Consider the following 25,772-nt stretch of genomic DNA (forward strand, 5'->3'; position numbering starts at 1 on the left):
GCCGATATCGATACCGATACTTTTTCATATTTAAGCTTCAAAGATCCAAAGGATCCAATAGACCTAGGATAGAATTTCGCCAAACATTATACGTGGTAACAAAATACTTTATTATCTCAATCAACATTTTTGTTTAAAAAAATATCACTCAACACAGCTTAAAATCTCCTGAGGTAGAGGGGTGACAGACCGCAATACAAGGGTGCGCTACACTGTGTTGTGTGACGCAGCGCTGCTCTTACAGACAGAGAGTAGACTTTGATGAATCTGCGTGCGCAGCAGTCAGTGCATGCAGGAGAGAAAAAAAAAAGCTTGAGTACACGAGGATCGTTCAGTACCAATACCAACGTTGGTATCGATCTTATCGACATTAGGATCGATCCGCCCACCTCTAGACGGCGGCAGCTGTCAGTCTGTTGTGCGGCTTAAAACGCGCCAGATCCGCAGAAGCGATACGAAAACACTTTTCTGTTTAATTGCTTCAGCCTCACTTATACATGCTGTTGTCTCATGGCGTTTGAACGCGACAGATGACGTTATATTTCCATGGAGATCAGCCACTTTTTTGACATATATGCTGGATTTTGAGCAGTTTGCCGTCATATTTCCTCACTGTGCGTGTGCACTTAGAAAGAAAGCAATACGAACTAAATATTAAATGGTTCATTTTTCACACATCAGTTTGGATTTATTTTTTGTGTGTGTGTGTGCGCGTGCTTTTCTCCATGGCAGCATTGGCTAAATCTGCAGAAGAATTACATAATTGCATAATTTAGTAATTAAGTAAAATAAAGTATTTTAAGAGAAAGAGGGTCTGCATTGATCACCCGGAATAGACTTATTTTGTATTTAAAGCAAGCAGCTGTTTGTGTATTTTTAAAAGAGATGGCGCTGTGTTGCTCTCAGCAACCGGACACAGTCCTCAAGCAAACCATTCATACAGTTCCGATTGTTTCAGTTATTAAAACCGATCACACACTGAGAAAATATAAAGTCTTAATCTGACCTGTTATGTTGTTTCAGTTGGATTCATCACAGCTTGACGATAAGACATCCTTGTTTTTGGAAGATGGCGTCTGGGAAATTAGTAATTTCCACGAGAAGGAATTAAATTAAGAAAAAGGAAGAAAAAAGTCCCTCTGTGTTTGTCTGCTCTGGGTGCATTTCTCAGTGTGAAACACAAGATGACAGCACTTTGTCCAGTCAATGGCCAAAATAAAAGGAAGTGAACCTCACCGAGTCATTGTTAAAGGAAACCTTTTAAAGAACGAAAGAAATAACGGTATTACCCAGTTACTATTATATTAAAACAGCCATTCTTTTCAAGAACATAAAAAATATAATATTTCTGGTTTTCCTTTTTGTTTCATTACCGGTTCAAAGCCTTGATTAAAATGTTCTACGTGAGGTGTTTACATACAGGTGCTGTCAGGGACATGGCACTAGGGAGGGGGATGCATAATCCAAACTGACTGTGCATGTACCGAAACAAGGAAAAGGATTCATTTAATATTTAGCTCGTTTTGTCTTCCATGGTGACAGCTTTGTAGTTAGTTATTGCTAAAGGTTGTAGCCAGGGTGCAGATTACTCGCCTGATGCTTTTGGTGACAGCAAACCTGCGTGTCCGCTTGTGCCAAACTGACACTGGAGCTTTCAGCTTTATTACAGTTATCTGATTACTAACAGTTATCTGATTATTATGTGCATGCAAACATGGCCAGTGAGCACTGTTTGTCATTAAAATGTTCTATATTTTATATACCTCACTGAGACTCATTTTGTAACATTTCATTTGTTCAGGACTTTAAAAGTGGAGCACAAATCAGAATTTCAAGGGGGTGGGGCTTCCCTAGCTTATATTTACACTTTTTTTTTGGTGGAGTGATTTGTGAACCTGCTTTCACCTCACAGCATAATCTAAATACAGGACTTCCACGTCTGGAATTGTCCGCAGCCAGCAGCTACCATGAAAATACGCCACTTGAGTCGCATCCAAGGTACACGCTGACCCAGCCGATGTCAGGGAGCGTGATGGATGTGCACTGCAGGGCGCCGTTCCAAGGGGCACTTCAACCTCACCTTGACAGTCATGCAAATTCTGAATGACCTTGTCCTCCATTAAACAGAGTTACTCTGAGGCAGAGCTGCCCAATATGAAAACCCAGATAGTTGACCTGTTTGAGAAAGGTGGAAAGATTTGGTTTAAGTGTGCGCTCAGTTCAGAAGTTAACAAAATCAACAAGCCAGAGCAGAATGCACACATTCAGATACTTCAGGGACTCCTCAACCTGAGTGCCCGTCACCTCGAACACCACGCCCCATACTAGGGGAGCTACGACCCCTTTGCACCCCCCCCCCCCCCCCCCCCCACCCACGACTAAACCAAACCAACTTTTTTAGGTTCCTTAGATGACCCCAAAACACAATCAGGATGTACCCAAAAATAAAAACTGGCCTCAAGCCAGTTATCCAAGATGGCGCCTAAGATAGCCGCCAAAATAGGGTTTTTCACAAAAACGTTCTTAAAAAACATATATAAACAATTTAAATATCACAGAGATTCAATGGGGAGACCATTGCAGGTCACAACTAACTCATTTGTGCCTAAACCAAATTCATTCATGGGTTTAAGATTCAAAATGGCGTCCAAAGTGGCCGCCAACATACCCTTATAATTGAATCTCTGTGATATTTAAGTTGTTTATATGTTGTTTAAAGGTGTTTTAGTGAAAAACCCTATTTTGGCGGCCATCTTGGACGCCATCTTGGATAACTGGCTTGAGGCCAGTTTTTATTTTTGGGAACATCCTGATTGTGTTTTGGGGTCATCTAAGGAACCTAAAAGTTGGTTGGTTTAGTCCTGGGGGCGGTTCAAAGGTCAAAATCAGTGAACTGTACGTTCGTATAAAGCTTCTGCAGAAAAGCGACACCTGTAATGGTAATTTTATCAAAGTTTGACCAGGGTGCCGTGGATTAGTGCAGACAGTGCACTTTTACTTATTCATTTTTTTTAAGACTTCAGACTGCTGTTTAGCATGTTAAGTGGAAAACGTGAGAATAGCCTAAAACAGACTTAAAATTGCACAAGCCTTGAACAAAGTGCAGACGCAATAAAACAGAAAATGATCAGAATGCCGCAAGATGTGATAAAACGTACAAAGATTCCACCGGCCCACGCAGATCCGTCATAACAGCAGAGGCTCATATGTGCTCAATAAATAGATTATCTATAAATAGCTGGTATTATCTGCCTCGGATCAGAGGCCAGACAACTGTTTCGGAGCTTCATAAATCTAAAGCGTTGCACCGACCACGTGTCATGCACAGCCTTCGGTCCCATCAGGTCGTGGCTTTTCATGTCCATCCACTCCTCTGGTCTGGTCTTTTATTTATTTCTTATTTTTTTTACATTTGGCAAATTTCGCAAATAGTTCTTTGCTGAACCTGATGAAAGTCGTTGGAATGATCAATCTTATAAGGGAAAGAGTTCATTAAATTTGAGAGATGATCAGGATGTGCATGTACATACTGGGTTCTTTAAAAAAAAAAAAAAGCATGCAAATGAGACATTCCAACATTTGTCATAAATATCTTAAAATGTTTTCAACTAAAGTGAATGAAACTTGGCGTAATGGTCAAACTTGGCGATAAGGAGAACTCTTTACACTTTGATGTTGATCAGGATGTGCATGTGCATTCTGGATGATTTTGAAATGGGTTCTAAACAGCAAACATTTTCCAACATTTTTTTAAGCTTCTCAAAGCTTTTACATTTCCATCGTGATGCAGTTTGGTGGCTGGAGTGATTCTGTACTAAAGACCTCACATTGGCAAGTAAAGGTCACTTAAGCTTTTCTCTGTCACTTGTTCATAAAATGATTCCGTGATTTTCTCAAGTGAGACAAGATAGTAATCATCCACCAGATTACAAACTGGTGCTTAATTTTGGCAAGTTTGTTTTGCGTCTGTGTTTCTTACTGACACTTAGTGTTAATTAGTGAAATGACCACAAGTGGATGGTAGGATGAAGTAAAAAAAAAGAGCATGAGATGAAATGGACAGATCTATAGATTCCCCCCCGACACCATGTAGGTTAACTCCGTCATTTGTGTTGAGGTCATTTCCTGGCGACTCACGTGCAGACTGGAGAAGGTGTACCATGAGAAAACCGTCAGGCCTCTGCCGGCATGTTGTGCATCTGTATTTTATTTCATATTTTTTTAATTGGGAAGGAAACGGGATCTGATGTCACTGGCTCACAAACAGGATGCACTGATTAGAACACAATGACGACGCCTGGCCGTGCTGGCGAGACGCACGGGCCAAAGAGCAGAGTCGTAGCATGTGCACGCAGGTGGTTGAGAGAGTAAGATCACGGTGGGAAGAAAACGTCACCGTACAATTGCTGGCTCATGCGACAGGCAATAGCTTGGAGTAATGGTGGGGATTGGGATTTAGGGGGAAGCTTCTTTTCTCCAAATCTGCTCAGATGTGCACATGTTGGAGAGGATCCACAGAGATCATTGTTAACAGGAAGTGCATGAAGGAGTTATTGAGATTCTCTGCCAAACATTGATTGCAACTGACGGGGAGTTAAATGTCATACGATTCCTGGGAATTGAAGGCAGTTGAGGATGTCAAAATAAAAGGCATTTTAACATTTTCACACTTGCCAGGTGCACTCGTTGCCTTGTTGTGTTATATGGGTTTCAGCTCGTTAACATAGGTTGCTGAGTATTGCGAAAATCAAGTTTGTAGCCAACAAATGTTTAAATTGAAAACTCTGTTCAGCTCCCTGCTTTACATGGAACAAGGCTGCTGCTGGCAGGGGCAGAACGATACGCTAGCTCCACAATTCCATATGTATCACACCCATCGGGATTGCATGCATGTCGCGATGCACCTGTTGCGATTGCATGTGTCATGATGCACGGGTCGCGATTGCATGTGCGTCGCGATGCACCTGTCACAATTGCATGCGTGTCGTGATGACGCACCTGTCGCAGTTGCATGCGTGTCGCGATGACGCACCTGTCGCAGTTGCATGCGTGTCGCGATGACGCACCTGTCGCAATTGCATGTGTGTCGCGATTGCATCTGCTGCAAGTTTGGTACTTTTTACATTCTCTTCCCACTAATTATGTACAAAGTAATCTGAAGTGTGATGTTTTCATATTTTCACATTTTCTAAATAATTGATGATTCTTCTGCAGGTCATTATTTCTTCCATGCAGAAGTTGACTTTTAATGGTATCATGATGCTCGTTTCAAAAGGATTATACGATTCGATACAGGCCCCATGATATTATGGTCACATGTGACATATCGTTCCATCATTTGTTGCTAGAACGTAAAGTTTCTGATTTGGATGCGTTCCATGATACAACTTAAAACTTTTGTGACATCTAAAAGAAGCTGTTTTGGGCCTAAACATGGTCTATAAGAGAATTCCCAAATGCACAGGGAATAGAATTGTAGGAATTAGACTGTTTAGTCTCGACTGGTTTTCCCACAACATGAAAATCACTCTTAAAAAAAAAAAATCTACGGAAAATGTGCGAGCGCACAGGCCGAGATGATGCGCAACAACATTTTGTTAAATTTCTCATGTACTGGGGCCTGGACTGAGCTTGCAGCGGCTCAAGGGGTTGGGCGACGGTTGAAACGCCTGTTGCACCTTGGCGGAGGAACGCACTCGAGCGAGTGCTTCTCTTCATCACGCATGAGGACATCAGATCCAATAGCTCCCATCTGGTGACAGCTCAGTGCACCCCCACCCCCCCTTTGTTTGCAGGAGTGGGTGGTACAGAGCGGGTGTTGAACTACTGCCCTCAACCCTGAAGGGGGGGAGGCGGGCATTTGGGGGAGTGTGCATGTGCTTGTGCATGCTTTTTCTTTTTATTTAATAGGAGGCAGCCTGTGCACTCCGAGGCCTGGCATATGCTGCTGTTTTTATGGCACTGCTGAATCACCCCTCCCCACGGCATCTGTTTGGTTGGCCGTGCACGGACGTGAGCGTGCATGCTGAAGGGTGGAGGAGGGTGTGTTCCCCTTTACCCTGCGCCTGGCTTTGTTTTGCCATTTCCAGCTTGAGAAGGGATGGGGAGAGGGTGGGATGGTATCCGTGGAAACGGATTTGAATTTCAAGCCAATTTGGATCCGGGAACAGAAAGCGGGGCGGGGCTGGAACCAAAGGAGGTGACTTATTTTTACAGGAAACAAACATGATGTCATCTGAGGGTCATTGGATTACCTTTTATAATATAAAAAATATAATTAATATGTGAAATTTGTGATGTTTCTACTTGAACCCACAAATTAAATGAATCATATTAATAATGTGCAACACTGGCACCTTGTGTTTGACATGGGATTGTTTTTTGTGTGACTTTTCATTCATACTGTCACATATTTAAACTTTGCTGACACACAGCACGTTTAATCCAAGTTGGCTCCAAGATGAGTTGCAAGGTCAAACAATCATCAAGTGGCTGATATCAAAATAATACGAGTTTTATTTGTGTTTAATAGTAGCGATAGCTGCATCTGTATTTGAAGCATTGAACTCATATTTTGACCTTGGCCCGTCACCTTGAATTTTACCTGATTTTTCTCTAAATCACACCATTTTGCACTTGGCTTAGCTTCAATCATTCCACCAAGTTTGGTCCAAATTGGATCAAAATGCTTGGTTATTTTGCTCAGGCGGAGGTCGATGACCACATAGGCCCATATGCAGATATAATAATAATAATAAATCCAGTGCACACCAGAGCATCATTCATACTCATTTTCATTGCAGAAAGACAACTGGTTATATTCTGAGGAAATTAAAAGCAGTTTTCAAGGAAGCTTTATTCATCAGATGTTTGGTCCTTATAAATATGCATTATATACAAAATAATATAAAACATATAAAGAGCAGTGTGTCATTTAAATTAAACTCTGGAAATAATCACTTCTTTTAAAAATTACATTATTGGTTCTGCATTTTGAATTGTGTTATAGGCAGGCAGTGGTGTGACAGTCTCTTTGTATTCTTCACTTGGGTTGCATTCAAAAAACAACATTCTATGCACACTTGACTTTTTCTTGGATTTTGGTGGCACGTTGTGCTTCTGTGTTGTTGTTTTTTTTTTCTCCTCAAAGCCCTGTTGTTTTTGGAAAGCATTTTTTTTCCTCCTACCCACTTTTTTTTGTGTGTCTTTTTGTAGTGCAAATGATCCAAGAAGATACAAGGGCACAAATTTAAAGTTCAAACCCCCGTTTTTAAGGCTTCTAGTGAATTTGGGCTGCGAACAATCTTCATCATGGCATGGAGGAGTCCGACCGATCGGCAGCTAACGATGAACTGCTGAGGTTGGATTCTGGCGACGGGCGAGTCGGCTCGTCTCGACCCTGAGTCTTGCATAGGAGGCGGAGCTTGCAGGAGCGTCTCGGGTCAACGTGGGGATTGAAGGGGTTAAATCTCAGGCACCGTGTTTTATGTTCTTTTTTTCTGATTGGTTGGCTGTCACCATGATTATCACACAAGGCTGGGTCCAGTGCACGAGGCAAATAAATCCACCTTTTCCCGCCCAGGATGGCCATCAGTCAGTTTCCCGGGCAGAGATCCATCACTGTACATGTTCTTGCATACGGACAAGTTTCTCGATTCTGTCCTCAAGTGTTCCAGAGCAGCAGGGGACGTCTCCAAAACTACGTCCAGCCTCTTCTTGGCATTTGTAAACAATCCAGAATGGAACATTCTGCCTTGATTGTGTCTTTGTCCTCACTCACTCTCACAGTTTATACCTGCAAGCGAAAAAAGTTCAAGGAAAATTAGATACATAGTGCAAGGGGGAAACTAATACCTCTATTAACTTTAATGCTGTTGTATGTAAAATCTGAAAAAATCTGAACGAGTGAGTTGCGGGACGGAAATAAGAAAATTTCCAAGTTGCCAAATATCCATCTAAATTGAATTAAAAATGTTATAATGTATGTCTGCGGTTGTTATCGACCATCAAAATATTGTGAGGTTTTTGACTTCAGCATCCTCAAAGTCTGACAATTCGGCATCTTTGGAGACTGAAACCATCTTGTTATAAGCAAAGTCTGGGCCTGAAACAACTCATTTTAGACCAATGTATGTTGCATAGGTCCATATCCAAAATCCTGCTTAGAGAGTTGGGGGGATCCTGCTTGGTGTATGTGAGCAAGTGCGCATTCTGCATAACACGTCCACATGATTTACAGGTGGAGACTAAACCGCTGACCTTATATTATTCGTGAGAAGGGTCGTGGCTAGCGGCAGCTCCTTTTGATTTAAAGTGGCAGTTACAGAAATGGGAAATCTTTAGAAACCTGGAACATTTTTTATTATTATTTATTTATTTTGTCAGTTTTTAAGAATTACTCACATCAGAGCCTGTGAAGTATTTTTGGTTAGAATTTTTTAATATATATTTTTTTAGAATTTTTAGAAAAATTCAAAATGTTATAATTTTACAACTTCTACAATTTTTTTTCAACAACTTATATTAGCTTAACAATATGACCCACTTAACCTAGACAATGATAATGATCATAACACTACTTCTACTTCTACTTATAATAATAGTAGTAATTCATTTTATGACTAATGGCAACATTTTTTTTGAAAATTTGGAAACAAATGTATATTGTAGAAAACACGTGTATGTGTTTGTGTGTATTTTTATATATCTGTGTCAGATATACAGAATGGATTTAATAGAAAAATTCTAAATTATAGAATTTTTAGAAAAATTCAAAATTTTAGAATTTTACAACTTCTACATTTTTTTCAACAACTATATTAGCTTAACAATATGACCCACTTAACCTAGTCAATAATAATGATCATAACACTACTTCTACGTCTTATAATAATAGTAATAATTCATTTTATGACTAAAGGAAACATTTTTTTTGAAAATTTGGAAACAAATGTATATTTTAGAAAACACGTGTATGTGTTTGTGTGTATTTTTGTATATCTATGTCAGATATACAGAATGGATTTAATTTTAGTCAATATAGGATAAAGAATAGTCAAGTCAGAATACAATCTATAATTTATTACATCATAAATTTCTGGACATATGTTTGGGGGGTAGAGCACTTGGGATAGCGTGTGTCATTTGAAATAGTCAGAGATTTACGGTAATGCTTTTGTGCCTTACCTCAGTTGCTATGACGCATTCCCGCCGCTCCTCTGCTATAACAAAGACCGACTGGTACATGGAGTCTCGAGAGGAACATATAGTTGATATCCTACACTCTGGTTTTTCACTGCAAACACAAATCACGTCACATTATCACAAAGAAGCAGCACATGGAAGAAGCATGCATGCAGATAGGGGGCAGTATGGGGCAAATTTATATATATATATATATATATATATATATATATATAAAACCCTTCAAACACGAAATTTAATGGAGGACAAACAATTCATATAATTTCTAGTAAATAAGGTATAGTAAATATAAATAAATAATTTCAGGTAAATAAGCTAAATATTCCACTTTAACTGCACATTATTGCGAAACGTAGGTTATAGGTCCGGATCTGGGTGCATACTAATACTGGCCCTCAAATGTCTTCCGACATTTCCAGTATTCTGGCATATTGTTTTAGTGCCAGGTGCAAGTACAGGCAGCCCTGCCATTGCCTGCATGTCTTCCCCTATACTGGTGCCAGAACCAAGACCTGGCCTTGGAGACTGGTGTGCCAAGTCTTTTGAAATGAAAGAACCTGACCATTAATTTCAAGGTAACTGTAACTTCAACCACACCTGCTCCTAATTTCCATAGTGCATGTGATGATGGGATTATTCATTGCAACAATACCAGAAATGTCCAACAGGTGGTAGACGTTGCATAAGCACAACACACCTTGCGTCTTGGGTTGATCTGGTGCATCAGAGTTAACCAAACTTTAATCAGTTTATGCTTATTTCATGGCTTCTTAATTGGGAGACTTGCATGATGGTAGCATTTAATAATTTAGAGTCATAGTGTAAAGAATCTGGGGGGATTGCAGTTTTCAAGGTATATACCTAGGCTATTTCCAAATGCTAGGAATAGTGATTAGTACATATAGTGGCCTGGGAGCCTTCATATGTACAGACCAATAAACAAACAGAATATAGTTTAATACTGTAATACAAGCTGATTCAAAGTATGGGGAAATGTACAGCAAAAACATTCTTACCTGTACATTCTACTCAAGGGCATTTTGTCTTCTAAACTCTTGTCATAAATAAGACTTTTATCTTCTTGTGTTTTTTCATCCTTTAACTCTTTAGAATTAGAGTTGTAAGAATCCAAATGATAGTTTTTATGGATAAAGTTCAATTTCTCTGAATCGCAGTCCACCTCCAGACTAATTTTCTGGTTGGTGTTTTTTCAGCTGAGAAGCTGGAATGAGGTTGTCCTTCTGAACGTTGGATATGTTGTTCATGGTCTCTGTGTCGCTCCTGTCCCTTTGGGCTTGCCTGTGGATGTGTCTCAATGCCAAGCCCACCATGCACAACAGCACCAACAGGGCTACCAGCCCCACAGCCAGAGAGACTGCCGCCCACTGGAAGCCGTCCTGAACATCCCCATTGGCCACTGGGGAGGTCACTGCAGTGAAGACCTCGCAGCGTTGTCCAGTGAAGCCTGGGGAGCAGATGCAAGAAGCGGGGGTTCTCCTGGACCTCCACCTCCAGTGCAAAGACCCCCGTTGAGGCAAGGGCGAACGGAAGCACTCATCCAGAACTTTATCGCAGTTGCGTCCACCATATCCTGGAGGACAGTCGCAGGTATAGTCATTGATTCGGTCTTGGCAGGTGCCTCCATTGATGCATGGGTTTCCAGCACATTCGTTGATGTTGATTTCACAACGCTGGCCAGTAAAACCCGCGCGGCAACTGCAGACACGAATTCCGCCATGTATCAGACACAGACCACCTGCAGAAGATGAGAAAAGAATATTTATGACCACCTCTGCTGTTGAAAATGAAATTGTTTATTGAATGGCCACTTGAGACTAGCTCCAAAAGCAAGTAAATGTCCATAGAAACAGAAATAAACATGCTAAAAAAAAAAAAAAAAAAAAAAAAAAAAAAAAAATCACTCATACCTAGTTTCCTGATCAAAACAACTGTACTTCAGAGAATTTTTTATAGAACTCATCAGTTTAAAGCAATTTTAAGCCATAAGCTATGAATAATTAGTGGTGTTCTCACTTGAGGGACAGCTAGTGTGTTGGGTCCAAAGGTAGCTAGCAGTGATTGCCTGAGTTTGAACCTTTGGGTGTTTTATTACAAATAACTGAGGGAATATTGCTTACTGTGCCATTAATTGTACTAATCAGTCATCAGAGAAAGATGTCTGTGCTTCAGCATTTCCCCTCAGTGTAATTTTAGTGTGAAAGTTGTATGTTAGCACTAATTAGCAGGTATTGACTGCAGGCAGATCATGGGTACTGATAATTTGGTCACATTGACAAAATAATACCTGTACCCAAGTCACCCTTTATAAGAACCACCGCCCACTCTACAAAAAGTATGCATTAATCACCTAAACCAAGGTTATCTAGCTTGTTAGCCTTAGCCAGATTGCCCGCCAAGTCAAAGCACAGCTAAGATGCTACGTCTACAGCTGCCCCACTTGACCTTCAAAACCACTCTTAAAAAAAAGTATGGCTAATTTATTGTTATGATCAAGAGTAGTTTTAAACAAGACAGAAAAGCTAGCTTAGCTAATGGCGTAGTCTGTATTTTGAAGCAGTAGAAGACAACTCCACATGAGGTATCATCAGGTCACATGTTGCATTGTTCAGAACAAACCCAAATGAAAAAAAAAGACTTTTGAAATATGCAACAAGCTGGGGGGTAACATTTACAAGCCACTGCACGCTGTTGCCGAGGGTTTACATGAAGGACAATAGAGACCAGGTTCCCATTAATTCCTGTTGTTCCACACTGCTTCCAGTTGCAGGAATCGCAAAGGGAAGTACAGACACAAGGGGTTTGACGACCGTACCATTTGCACAGGAAGCGACGTGCACTTGTCCACTCTCTTTCACAGTTGAGTCCAGTGTAGCCGCGGGGACACTCGCACATGTAGCTGTGGCCGCCGTCTTTCTCCCAGCATTTGCCACCGTGGAAGCACGGTGAGTCGGCACACGTTAGCACGTTGTGCTCACAGTGGGTGCCTTCAAAACCCTGGAGACATGCACACTTGTAGCCGGACTCCAGATTCTGTAGAAATGCAAAGCAGAAGTTAGCCAGTGAAATGTTTGAAAAGCTAATACGGTGACAAACGAATGTGAAGCTGATAGAAGGAATCCTCTGATTTTTAACAAATCCCCCCACACTTATGCCAATATTCGATTAATTCAGGGAATTACTTTCCTTTCCGTTACAATTGCTGATTCACAAACCAGTAGGGATTGTTACTGTCCAAAAGGCAGTGGCAATCATGTATGCTAGCTATGCTAAGTCATCTAATTTTATAAATGCTACTTTACCAAAACATAAATTGTTGCAAAAACAGATCAGTATAATTTTCGATCAGCTGGATAATACTAGAAGGAACAATTACCTACACATTACTGGCTAGCATGCTACCCTACAAGTTGGCTAACTACAATGTGGCTAAGATACCTAAATAAAACTATGCTTATGCTAATATTTACTGAACTTGGTGTTGAACACATTGCACATCTAATTCCAGTCTGGAGTATATCTAGAGCAGTGTATGTACTGAATGTTTATCACGATACACCAAGTATGCTAATGTCACGTGAGATGCGCCGTGTCCTGTTATATCAGGAGATATGATATGACACTTCAGAATAGAGGGACTGATTCTAAATGTTTTCCGATGACGTAAAAAGGGGACATGCCAAAAATGACCCAGCCTGGCCCACTCGCTACAGTAATCGCCATGTTAGCTTATGGTATCATAATAGTAACTCGCTAACATAACTGATACCTTAATTTGTAAAATTCCAAGTATAAACCTAAAAAAACAAAAAATGGCTGGTTGCTACCAATACACTCAATTCATGTAAGTGCTTTGGCATTACTGTAGCTCCTTAGCTAGCTAGATTAGCAAGTATGCCTCAGAAGTGGATCGGTCCGTGTGTAGTTTTAAATAATGGCAAGTTGCCCACTTTGATTCAGTAGCTTAATGTTGCAGTGGTAACATTGCATATTTGTGCACGATTAGCTCCACGCTAACACGTGTGCTGCAGCACTTACATACGTCAATCCATATATAACGGATTTCCGGGTATTTCTAGCGTATGCTTTCGTGACGTCTTACTGTGCATAGGCCTCCATTCCTGCAGGGGTTTCTGTCACATTCCTGCATCTCCATCTCACAGTTGACCCCGTCAACCCTGGTAGGCAGCGTGCACGTGTTAGCTGCCCTGGCCTGTATTCATGCAGGTGGCGGCCATTCACACATGGATGGTGATGTGTGCAGAAATTCAAATCTGGTTGTGGGGGAGAGAAACAAGAGTTTTACCTCTGTGGATACGCTTAATTTACTAATGCGTAAGTAACATGAGAAGATCTTTTTAAAAGGGAAGAACAGCAGTGGTCCAAGTGGTCCGGTGTACCTTGATCACATAATAGGCCTCCCCAACCCTCCTGGCAGTTGCACTGCCACGCCACCTGGCAGGTGCCGTGCTTACAGGCTGGATACTTCTGACACTCGTCGCAGAATGTGCCTTGCCATCCTTTTCTGCACCTGGAGAGGGATTAAAACATGACGTTTGATGACTCCTTCCATTGCAGGTCTTGCAGTTATCACCAGTTTAATTTGCACCCTCTAGATTAACTACACGAAATCAACCCAAAATGGAATCCTGTTCAAATTAAAGGGGCCGTATTATGCAAAATAATTTTTGCGTCTACTTTTTAAGAGTCACATCTGGTGACTTTTATGCTGCCTATCCTCAGGCCCACAATTCTACATTGTGCATGTTGAAATTCCTCTAATATTTTGTCCTCTAATGGCTTGCTCAACTTTTGTGACATATGTAACGACTCTGTGAGAGAAGGCGTGGCAAGCAGCAGTTCCTTTCTATTTAAGTCAACAGGCACATACAGTGGCGTAGGTAGGCTTTTTTTTGGGGGGGGGCACTATCACAACATGTCACAATCATTGTGCTTCTAGTGTTTTGAAACATTGAATCCTTTTTTTCAAAGCAATTTTTTCAGTATTTTGAAGTGGAAAATCATTTTAGGAAGCAACTATTTCTCAAATGTTTCACATAAAGGATTCTGTAATGTCCACAAGTTGTTGCCATCATGGTGTTTAGAACTGCTCAAAACAGGTGAACCGATTGGTTCATTATGTGTTTCAAGCATTTTGAAACATTAATTTTAAGACATGAAAGTTTCATTTTGTGCTTGAGGTATTTTAAAATGCTGATTTGTCACCTAATGGTTAAATTCACTGTTTTGACTGGTTCATAACAGCATTTTTTCTTTAAATCAAATGACTGTCTCACTCGATGTCACGATCATAGTGTTTCAAAACACTGATTCATTTTCAAACGGCTTGTTTTACTTAGTGTTTCTCATACTGTTAAATAGAGACTATTTCTCTGAAACCTTTAGAACATGTTTTGGAAGAGTGAACCTTTTGCTGAATCGAGGAATCCACACTGTCCACTAGATGTCGCCATCACAATGTTTTGAACACTGTGAAACTGAAACATTTTCTCAAATGATGTTTTCACGTGATCTTTTGAGAATTTGCGAACAATTATTTTCAAAATGTAACTATTCAAATTCAAATTGGTAAATTGTTTTCTAAAGTGATTGATTTGTTTCGTGGGTTTGTTGAACATTTTGAAAGAATCATTTCTGCAACAACAGCATCAAAATGTGTAGAATATTACAGGAGGGGCTTGAGAGAATGATGCCTACCAACTCAGCCTATGGAAATGTAAAGTTGTTTCCTAGAGATGTGAATATTTATTTATTTATTTATTCATTTATTTAGTTGTCTCTGGGGTATTTTGGCTAAAAGAACATGTTTTGTAAAATACTTGCTGACACATATTGGCACGCTGAAAAGATGTGTAATATGACCCCTTTAAAATCTTTATTGCAAACACGAAGGGGTTAAATTGCAAGATAAAAATGTGCAACCAAAGGTGGAGATTTTTGGCCATAAGCTCACTGCAAAAGCAAAAACAATAAAATAATAAAAGTAAAATAAGTAATGATTTTCTTTTTTAAAATATTAATAATAAAAATCTTTTATACTCTTCCCATGGATATCCAGTTGTTGATGCAGTTGCACACTTTTGTCACACCCCCAGACTGTCTGAGATGTGCCTTTTTCTTTAATATTCCAACTTTTTTTTTGTTTTGGTTTTTGCTGAGTGAGCAGCTTTACAGTATTGGGGCTCTAAAGGGTTTAACCTCAATTTAGGTCACTTTTAATGGCTGGGAATGACAGATTTGTGTCTGGAAAGAGGGCAAATAGGATTCAAGAGGAATTTCCCACAGCGAGTGGGTTAACGTTGGTGTGATTGATCCTCACCAGTGGGTAAGAGCAACGTTTGGATCTGCAGCTTTGAACAGATGCTTCTGCTTTCTATTTTATTATTTATGTTTTAAATGAGAAAACTGACACGGGCAGCTGTCATTTGCAGCCGACGTAACCGTTAAAGTTACTTACACACACTCGCCGGGTTTGGAGCAGTTTCCGTTACTCTCACTGCAGCCCTCCAGACTGATCGCTAAAGAAAGAAAGAAAACAAACATAAATATGCTGCATTTTCTCCAAAGTACATTTCATTAAAAAGCAACAACTGTCAAACGCATGAAACCAAAGCGGCACTCTGAATGCATACTTATGTCACAAGCTGATACTCGCCACGTGTATCTTAACCAAACTGCGTTTATGGAAAAAAATTGCACGAATAGAACCCTTTTGCATAAGTACGAAGAAACCTGGTTTTAAAAAAATATGCATTTTTTTAATTTTTTTTGCGATGTTGAAGAAAAACATTAAGTGAATCAGAGTCGAATTGCAATTTTTAAGTGAATGCATACTGTGCTTATTTATTTCAAAAATGCTTTTGCACATTTTTAATGTGTGTAATTTATGCATAAATTACTTTACAACATAGGTTTTGAGATGGTGTGAAAACAACACCCCCTTGGGCAGCAGTAAAAATTACAAATGTGACTCCCAAAAGATAGTAGAACTAGCAAACTAACTTTTGCTATTTTATATATATATAAAAAACAAAACCTTAAATATGTTGCATGCCAAAATCATTTTCAGGCTTTTCAGGCTCTCCTTCTTCCATATCACTAATCTGCAGTACAGATGAAAATTTTTGTACCATCCCCAGCCACGTCTTACTTATTCTTTAATTCCAGTTTTGCTGCCCCATTCTGTTGTACATTTTGCCTGATATTTGCCCGCACAGCGGGCGTCATGTACCTCTCTGTGACAGCTAACTTAAGTCGTTAGCTGGGCGGCCCTCAAGGCTAAGTACACGGCATGCTCGGTGTTCAGGTGGCAGACAAACTCTGTGTGTTCAACCATCTGTTTGTAATTTTTTTGAACTTATCCAGCACATGGAATATCACACAGACAAGACAAAGTTATTTTTTCCAATCAATCTGATGTATTAAAGTTCACCCAGTTCCTCATTATACCTTCTTTTAATTTAGCGAGTTGAAAGATGATTCCATTTATAGTTTTTGAGTTACTGTCCACATAAGCTGGCTGACATGTACTCACTCCCTCACTCATCCACTCATCTATATTTTTGCTGTCTAAACCCTTTGCATTACCAGCACAGGGAGCAGTGCATTTGCACACTTTGTAACGCACCACATGCACTATGAATGAGGACATGTGTGGCGCATATGAACACGGCTACAGTGTGGCGTCACCTTTCTCAACTTTTTTTTTTTTAATGCAAATGTTAATTTTTGTATTTTTGTATTTTTAAGCAATAAAAATTGTCACATTTGGCCTGCTAGGAGTCATGAAAGTACCTTTCTTAAAAATATTGTGTGCATGTTGAAGCCAGATGGGGGCGCTCTAACGACAGCAAGACCCATCGCGGTAGTGATACGGCATCAGCAAACTATATTCTGCCTCTTTACAGCGACCTGGGATTGACCTTGAGTATGTTAATGATCAAATTCAAAGCTGCATATTATAAACCTACTTATGACGTCCTGTTCGTGTCTAATGTAACCATTTGGCCAGCAATAACCACAATATGAGATCAAAGCTTAGATGACCTTGATTGTGACATTCAAGGTCAAATGCAATAGTAGATATTGAAATACCACACGACTTCCTTGTCTAAATGTAACTAATAAGCCCGTGTAGCCATGATAATGGATCAAAGCTTGATCGACCCTGATTGTGCCCTTCAGGGTCACTCAAGGTGAAATGTGATGTACATTTTGAAAGGTCATGTGTGTCTTCCTGTTCATCTCTAATAGTAACAATGGGCTTATTGTATTTAATTCAATTACAAGCCATAGAAAACGCTCCCCCTTGATTTGCATTCAGCAAAAAATTTGACCCTGTGCTACGACCTTGACCTTTGACCCAGAAACTGAAAGGTTAATGGGATGAGATCCTGGGGTGGGATTAACTAACATACAAACAGGTGAAAACCAACAGTTGTCGCCTTGCAGCACCTGTTGGTTGTTCTTTCTTTTCATTTTTCCAAACACTCAACTGTGTGAGTTCGAGGAAGAATCTACCTGTCAGCCACGCCTCTTGCCTCGTTAAGTGGGTTTTTTCTTTTTTTGGGCCATTCTGGCCTGACACTGATTCTCGGGCAGCAGCATTTCAGGCGGCTGATGGTAAGCAGCCGCTTTAGTTCCCAACAGATGCTCGCTCTCAATAGCAGACAGCTGTCGCCATTGTTGTTTGCGGTCCACCGCCACCGTGTTTGCAGCTGCTCCTCCCGCGCACCCAACAATGGAGGGGACTAGTTGGTGGCGCGTGGCGGATAATAATGCCGTGATTAACCTTGGCCGTGCAGCCTCCCATCAATGCACGCACAGCGCCCCCCCCTGCCTGTGGATTATGTTACCGGGCACGCGCCCTCACGCCACTTTCTAGTACAAAAAAAAAAAAAAAAGACAAAAAAAAGTGAGTGCTGCTTAAATGTAAACAACACATGAAGTGACAGAATAATTTCAATTCTGATGATTTAATGATGTTTTTCCATTAAATGCACCTAAAATCAGAATTATTCCATTTTCAGCTCTTTTATGTGCTTAAAACGTCTTTAATCTTCTATAACAGGCAGTTTAAAGTGATGTGTGGAGCTGTTAACAACCAAACTTTCTTTTTTAAAATTCGTCATTGTGCAAAGTCTGTATTGACTTTTTACAGTCACAGGTTTAGTTTTGTGTTTAAAAATGAATTTTTGCAAATGCAGAATGTTTGCACTTTTGAATCTGACCATCACTTCTGGAAGGACACCATGCACTTCCAGTATTGGAACAAGGTTCTCAACCTAATGTCACAGCTGACTTGCGACTTTGCAGATGACTTTATTTAAATGATTTGGGCTTGTTATTGGGGTTATTTTTTTTCTGAAATGCATCAGAAATTCAAAACTTGAACAATAGTTGAATTACTTCCCCACACATTTGCACACTTCCGGAAGTCTTGCACAGTAGCATGATTCTAATATGGTCCAGGTCGAATGCTGCCTTCACATGCCACTTGGAAGATCCTATTTCCATCTTGGAAAGTCAGAATTTCAAGTTGGTCACGTTCAAGTGCTTTGTTGTCGTAGCAAAATGCGAACGACATATTGCGATGGATACGATGATGATAGTTATCGCTCGCTATTCGAGTTGAGTTCGCAGAGATGCAAAGAAGCATGCAGGTTACAATCTTAAGAATTTTATACCTCCTATGGCTACATCTGTCCTCAATTCCGCCATTCCAAAGTCCGGAACTTGTTTATCAAAATTACGAGTTCCTACTTGAAATTACAACTTTTTTTGGGGGGGGGGGGGGGGGGGGGGTTGTTCTAGTGAAATTTACAATCAACAAGTCTTATTTACCACAATTTCTACAGCATGTGAAGGCAAGACGAGTCTGAAAAACTTTTGATTTGCATAGTGCGCGGAACAGGTAGTTGAGCCCGTCTCCTTCGGTTTTTAAATAAATGCTTTCACCTCGCAAGTCTCCAAATTAAAAGCTCTTATAATGAGGAAAAGCTTTTAAAACTTTGGATAACCTTGTTGCAACAGATCAGTACAAAAAACACCAAAAAAATTTATAAATAACTGTCATATATCTGCTGAAGATGTCTACAATTGCTGTGAAGAATAATCTTATCATTACATGCATGATGGAAATTAGGAGCAGGTGCTTTGAAGTTGAATGTAGCTTGGTGTGAGCTTAGTTTTACATTTCCAAAATCTAGTTCTGGCAGCCACTTTTTAGCAAAATTTAAGCCTTAATTGGCTCATTTTGGTCACAAAAGTCCAGGCCTGGACCCCTGCTTACTCTATGAAATGACCTCCAAGCCATATTAGCGAGTTGAAATGGTGCATGATGTGACTCCTTGAATTGCATAACCCAATGCTCTAAGTGTAAAACGGCTCCACGTGAGAGAGGAAATCAGTGTCTGAAACTAATCTGTCATCCACATGTATATTTTCCATACTTGCCGACGATTGATGCATCTGTAATTGCAACACGTGAGCCCATCTGGTTAGAATTTGGGGCCACGGTCAAATAGCACATGCCAATTTCTCTCTGGCCACCGAGTGACATAGATGACAGATCTGCTGTCACCCGCACGGTCACATATCCGGCACATGGTAGCTATTACTCTCTCAGTGCCTCCTTCCAAATCTACTCTTTGATTAATTTGTTTTAGTGGTACCATGGAGCCAGAAAGGCTTCTGGTTTCCTCAGAGACGGTTTGTTGTCACACTGAGGTTGCCCTTTAAAGGGGTCATATTATGCACCTTTTATACAAGCTCATGTTTATAGCCAAAATAGATACTGAAGCAATGCATGCTGCAGAAACGGGAGAAAATGCATCCTGCAGAATGAAACATTCACATCTCTATGGAAACAATTTGTTTCTCTGCCTGTTGCTTTAAAACAAACAGACATGCCAATCTGTAAAAGTGGATTTAAAAAAATGTGCACTATATGGCCTCTTTAATCAATAAACAGCATTGACCTTGTTTCCCAAAAGACTGAGGCTTTGGGAATAGAAAAACAAACAAACAATCAAACAAACAAACAAAACAATCTCACATTAAGCCACATGTAATTCGAGCCACACCTGCTCCTCATTTCCATCATGCATGTGATAGAATTATTCCCTGCAACAAGCCCAGACATGTCCAACAGGTGACGGACAGGTTTATGGTATAACACATAAATAAGTGATTCTCAAAGTGTGGGCCATGGCCCTCTGGTGGGCTGTGAAGGTAATATAGGTGGGCCATGAGAAGTACTGTATTTTCCAGAATATATATCGCAGGTTATTTTACTAGTTTGAGGGTACATCAATTGTAATGACAATAACTGTGATTCATACTTGGGTGTGACTTATAAATGTTTTTTTAATCTCTCTTCAAGGGGCATGTTTAGAAAGTCTTCAATTTAGACTTTATTATAAAGTTAAAATTTTAATAATAATAACTAACAATAAAAAGCCATGCCATGCAACTTGTGCGTGTGTGTGACCCCCACATGCATGCACTATAACCATTATAATATCTGATGTAATTAAGCATAATATATGTATATATTGAAATACTTAATAATAATCACAGTTGTCAATCAAAATTGGGATCAAAGGTTTGGGTGGTCCCCAGATGATTTGTAGATTTCAAAGTGCGCCCCCTGTGTTCTTAAGTTTTAGATCGGCTGTTTCAGGCAAAACAAAAAAGAAAAAAAATGTAACTGATCTGGTGCATCAACCTTAACCAAATTTTAATCAGTTTATCCACATTTTATGTCCTTTTAATTTGGAGATGTATAAGATTAGAGTACTTATTGTTTATCCACATTATATGTCCTTTTAATTTGGAGATGTATAAGATTAGAGTACTTATTGTTTATCTACATTTTATGTCCTTTTAATTTGGAGATGTATAAGAGTACTTATTGTTTATCCACATTTTAATTTGAGATGTATAAGATTAGAGTACTTATTGTTTATCTACATTTTATGTCCTTTTAATTTGGAGATGTATAAGATTAGAGTACTTATTGTTTATCCACATTTTAATTTGGAGATGTATAAGATTAGAGTACTTATTGTTTATCCACATTTTAATTTGGAGATGTATAAGATTAGAGTACTTATTGTTTATCCACATTTTAATTTGGAGATGTATAAGATTAGAGCACTTATTGTTTTGAGATATTTTGCTAAAACTTTCAATCTATACATTCATTTACAACATTTTACAGGACACACAGGCTTTTCCAAAGTCCAGGAGTAATCGGTAACCTTTCACCGATTGTTTTGGTTCAATGCCATATTTGCAAAAGCCTGAAATCATGTATGCCTTGATTTATGGATTGAATGTTTTAAAGAAACATGTTCAAGATTTCTCTCTCTCTCACTCTTTCTCTCTTTTTTTAGGGACAAACGGATTGAGTGAAATAATGTCCAGGGGACAGAATGGTCAGAGCCTGGGGGCATTGCCGACTGTTCTAAGGTAAAGACCATCAAAAATCCTACCGTTCCCAACTCTGCAACTCGGCATGTTCAGATTCCGCCATCCACAAGTGATTTTGTGTTGCAACCACAAAGAGTAAACGGCAAAACAAAAGTTCTTGTCAGTAGGCTACGATGGATCCAAAGCAGATATTAAAACTTGTAGACTAGCAACCCTTTAAAAAACTATGGTGTAGTTGTTTTTTTACCTTCCTCACAGTATGTTCCCTTCCATCCCGGTAGGCAGGACACCTGCCCTTCACGAGTGCAGGTGTAGTGTCCAAACTGGTCGTCCCTGGGCAGGCATTTCTTGGAACAACTTTCCCCGAAGTAGGTTTCGTTGCAGATGACGCGGTAAGAGTAGCTCAGTTCCGTCTGCTTCCCAATTTGCGTGTCCTGAGACCAGTCTGCGCCCACGGCCAGCTGCCTCTTGATGGCGAAGAAGCTGATCAGAAGGTCTGGGTCGTCGGCATCTGGGGAGGGGGGGAAAGGAACACAGAGATGTGACGAGGAGTTGGGATCGCATCCCTTATCGAGACCCACGCGGATGAAAGATGCACTTTAAACTTCCTCCCGGCTTTTCCGTTGGCTGAAAACATTCCCAGGCTGATTTGTCTCTCTTCCAAAGGGCGGAACAGAGCAAGGTGTAAAATACAGGAAGATGGAGTCGGGGGCTTTTGGCAGGCGCTGTGTATTCTCACCGAAGCCCTCAGCTTGTTCCCACGCCAAAAATAGACCAGAGGAAGCTCAATTGTACTGGGTGCAAGAATGCAGAAGGTGTTCTGAAGTTCATAACAAAGGAGCGAATCGGCATGAAGTTATAACTTTAAAAAGCTTTAATATTACAATGCAAATACACTATTGGTGGAGAGAAAACACAGATGAAACGCGCCAGATCCGCAGAAGCGATACGAAAACACTTTTCTGTTTAATTGCTTCAGCCTCACTTATACATGCTGTTGTCTCATGGCGTTTGAACGCGACAGATGACGTTATATTTCCATGGAGATCAGCCACTTTTTTGACATATATGCTGGATTTTGAGCAGTTTGCCGTCATATTTCCTCACTGTGCGTGTGCACTTAGAAAGAAAGCAATACGAACTAAATATTAAATGGTTCATTTTTCACACATCAGTTTGGATTTATTTTTTGTGTGTGTGTGTGCGCGTGCTTTTCTCCATGGCAGCATTGGCTAAATCTGCAGAAGAATTACATAATTGCATAATTTAGTAATTAAGTAAAATAAAGTATTTTAAGAGAAAGAGGGTCTGCATTGATCACCCGGAATAGACTTATTTTGTATTTAAAGCAAAGCAGCTTGTTTGTGTATTTTTAAAAGAGATGGCGCTGTGTTGCTCTCAGCAACCGGACACAGTCCTCAAGCAAACCATTCATACAGTTCCGATTGTTTCAGTTATTAAAACCGATCACACACTGAGAAAATATAAAGTCTTAATCTGACCTGTTATGTTGTTTCAGTTGGATTCATCACAGCTTGACGATAAGACATCCTTGTTTTGGAAGATGGCGTCTGGGAAATTAGTAATTTCCACGAGAAGGAATTAAATTAAGAAAAAGGAAGAAAAAAGTCCCTCTGTGTTTGTCTGCTCTGGGTGCATTTCTCAGTGTGAAACACAAGATGACAGCACTTTGTCCAGTCAATGGCCAAAATAAAAGGAAGTGAACCTCACCGAGTCATTGTTAAAGGAAACCTTTTAAAGAACGAAAGAAATAACGGTATTACCCAGTTACTATTATATTAAAACAGCCATTCTTTTCAAGAACATAAAAAATATAATATTTCTGGTTTTCCTTTTTGTTTCATTACCGGTTCAAAGCCTTGATTAAAATGTTCTACGTGAGGTGTTTACATACAGGTGCTGTCAGGGACATGGCACTAGGGAGGGGGATGCATAATCCAAACTGACTGTGCATGTACCGAAACAAGGAAAAAGGATTCATTTAATATTTAGCTCGTTTTGTCTTCCATGGTGACAGCTTTGTAGTTAGTTATTGCTAAAGGTTGTAGCCAGGGTGCAGATTACTCGCCTGATGCTTTTGGTGACAGCAAACCTGCGTGTCCGCTTGTGCCAAACTGACACTGGAGCTTTCAGCTTTATTACAGTTATCTGATTACTAACAGTTATCTGATTATTATGTGCATGCAAACATGGCCAGTGAGCACTGTTTGTCATTAAAATGTTCTATATTTTATATACCTCACTGAGACTCATTTTGTAACATTTCATTTGTTCAGGACTTTAAAAGTGGAGCACAAATCAGAATTTCAAGGGGGTGGGGCTTCCCTAGCTTATATTTACACTTTTTTTTTTGGTGGAGTGATTTGTGAACCTGCTTTCACCTCACAGCATAATCTAAATACAGGACTTCCACGTCTGGAATTGTCCGCAGCCAGCAGCTACCATGAAAATACGCCACTTGAGTCGCATCCAAGGTACACGCTGACCCAGCCGATGTCAGGGAGCGTGATGGATGTGCACTGCAGGGCGCCGTTCCAAGGGGCACTTCAACCTCACCTTGACAGTCATGCAAATTCTGAATGACCTTGTCCCCATTAACAGAGTTACTCTGAGGCAGAGCTGCCCAATATGAAAACCCAGATAGTTGACCTGTTTGAGAAAGGTGGAAAGATTTGGTTTAAGTGTGCGCTCAGTTCAGAAGTTAACAAAATCAACAAGCCAGAGCAGAATGCACACATTCAGATACTTCAGGGACTCCTCAACCTGAGTGCCCGTCACCTCGAACACCACGCCCCATACTAGGGGAGCTACGACCCCTTTGCACCCCCCCCCCCCCCCCCCCACCCACGACTAAACCAAACCAACTTTTTTAGGTTCCTTAGATGACCCCAAAACACAATCAGGATGTACCCAAAAATAAAAACTGGCCTCAAGCCAGTTATCCAAGATGGCGCCTAAGATAGCCGCCAAAATAGGGTTTTTCACAAAAACGTTCTTAAAAAACATATATAAACAATTTAAATATCACAGAGATTCAATGGGGAGACCATTGCAGGTCACAACTAACTCATTTGTGCCTAAACCAAATTCATTCATGGGTTTAAGATTCAAAATGGCGTCCAAAGTGGCCGCCAACATACCCTTATAATTGAATCTCTGTGATATTTAAGTTGTTTATATGTTGTTTAAAGGTGTTTTAGTGAAAAACCCTATTTTGGCGGCCATCTTGGACGCCATCTTGGATAACTGGCTTGAGGCCAGTTTTATTTTTGGGAACATCCTGATTGTGTTTTGGGGTCATCTAAGGAACCTAAAAAGTTGGTTGGTTAGTCCTGGGGGCGGTTCAAAGGTCAAAATCAGTGAACTGTACGTTCGTATAAAGCTTCTGCAGAAAAGCGACACCTGTAATGGTAATTTTATCAAAGTTTGACCAGGGTGCCGTGGATTAGTGCAGACAGTGGCACTTTTACTTATTCCTTTTTTTTAAGACTTTCAGACTGCTGTTTAGCATGTTAAGTGGAAAACGTGAGAATAGCCTAAAACAGACTTAAAATTGCACAAAGCCTTGAACAAAGTGCAGACGCAATAAAACAGAAATGATCAGAATGCCGCAAGATGTGATAAAACGTACAAAGATTCCACCGGCCCACGCAGATCCGTCATAACAGCAGAGGCTCATATGTGCTCAATAAATAGATTATCTATAAATAGCTGGTATTATCTGCCTCGGATCAGAGGCCAGACAACTGTTTCGGAGCTTCATAAATCTAAAGCGTTGCACCGACCACGTGTCATGCACAGCCTTCGGTCCCATCAGGTCGTGGCTTTTCATGTCCATCCACTCCTCTGGTCTGGTCTTTTATTTATTTCTTATTTTTTTTACCTTTTGGCAAATTTCGCAAATAGTTCTTTGCTGAACCTGATGAAAGTCGTTGGAATGATCAATCTTATAAAGGGAAAGAGTTCATTAAATTTGAGAGATGATCAGGATGTGCATGTACATACTGGGTTCTTTAAAAAAAAAAAAAGCATGCAAATGAGACATTCCAACATTTGTCATAAATATCTTAAAA

At 40.1% G+C, this 25,772-nt stretch overlaps 1 pseudogene; it reads right to left on the reverse strand.

Annotated features, from left to right (window-relative positions):
- Positions 1 to 6,838: 6,838 nt before the first annotated feature.
- On the reverse strand, positions 6,839 to 24,496 carry LOC117503603 (annotated as a pseudogene).
- Between the last annotated feature and the right edge of the window lie 1,276 nt (positions 24,497 to 25,772).

The sequence above is a fragment of the Thalassophryne amazonica genome, chromosome 21, assembly GCF_902500255.1.
Source record: "Thalassophryne amazonica chromosome 21, fThaAma1.1, whole genome shotgun sequence".
NCBI lineage: Eukaryota > Metazoa > Chordata > Actinopteri > Batrachoidiformes > Batrachoididae > Thalassophryne > Thalassophryne amazonica.